Below are 1215 nucleotides of genomic sequence, written 5' to 3'. Positions count from 1 at the left end.
GCTCGGCACCTTTCATGCCCATTACAGAACTAATTTCTGCGTGAAATTTTCTGAAAAACGTTGGTTAAAGGCACAAAAAATGTAAATTTTCAGCTACCACGGACTCTTAAGCTAAAGAAATAACTAATCTTCGACAGCCATTTTCTCATTAATTTTACCTCTGAAAACAGGTGACCCCACCTCCTTCACTTGCATTCAAGATATAATATGGATATTTTTTTTCATCCAAAAAGAGACAAGTGAACAATATTTAAAGCAATACCAATTACTCTATATGCTCAAAAATTGACGAGAGCCCATTTCACCACGCTGCCTCACATATTATGATGTTTGACAGGCTTCAGTTTCTGCTGAAAGTGTGTTACAGATTCACTCATGGTACAGCGCCCCACGCCAAGTTTGATCGTTTACTGAACAGCTAAAAGTTTTCCTTTAGCGGTTTGAAGTTTCTTAAAGACTGGACAAAACAGTTTGGCATGTGACCTAGATCGATGAGACCTAATTTATTGAAGCGTGATGTGTTGTAGCTTTGCCATGTCAGCGAATTCGATATACTATCTTATTAGATGCGTGTTCGATCTAACATCTTATTATATACAACAGTACGATACAAACTGTATGCCCTATCCTTCCATCTAGACCAGCTCTGCCATCTCATTTCGGAATGAATAATTGAGTAGTTTGTTCTCTGTGAAATGGCTTCGTTGTCCCAGAAAGGCTCCAGGTTCGTTCCCTTAAGATCTTGCAAAGCATACGAGAGCTCGTACTTGCGTTTTTGTTTTTCGTTGTTATTTTTTTGGGGGGGTTCTACATCATGAATCCATTTCCGCACCAACTGTTTTCTTTTCTGCTTCTAGTCACAGAAAGTCGCTTGTCGTTTGATGATTCTTAAATCACTTGATTACTTCCCGTTACACTTTGCCTATTGTGAAGCTGGAACACGGTTGACTCAATGCAGAGAAATATGAGAATCGAGTGGGGAGGAGTGGGCGTGGGAAGGGTTAGGGGGGGGATGTGCTAGGGCAGGTTATGTTTAAGAGTTGTTTATCTCTCTGTTTCTATTGTGTTTTTTTCCCCTTTTTGTGGGGGGGGGGGGGGGGGGGAGAGATGTTGAATGAATATGGTCGTTGGAGTAGATTAAAGGGGTAGGGGAGTTTGAGTGAGCTTAACTTGGGCATGTCACAAGATCCACAGGACTTGCCAAAACAATCCTGC

The sequence above is a fragment of the Aplysia californica genome, unplaced genomic scaffold (assembly GCF_000002075.1).
Source record: "Aplysia californica isolate F4 #8 unplaced genomic scaffold, AplCal3.0 scaffold00107, whole genome shotgun sequence".
In the NCBI taxonomy this organism is placed as follows: domain Eukaryota; kingdom Metazoa; phylum Mollusca; class Gastropoda; order Aplysiida; family Aplysiidae; genus Aplysia; species Aplysia californica.
The sequence above is the reverse complement of the archived record's forward strand: the minus strand, read 5'-3'. Positions refer to the sequence as shown.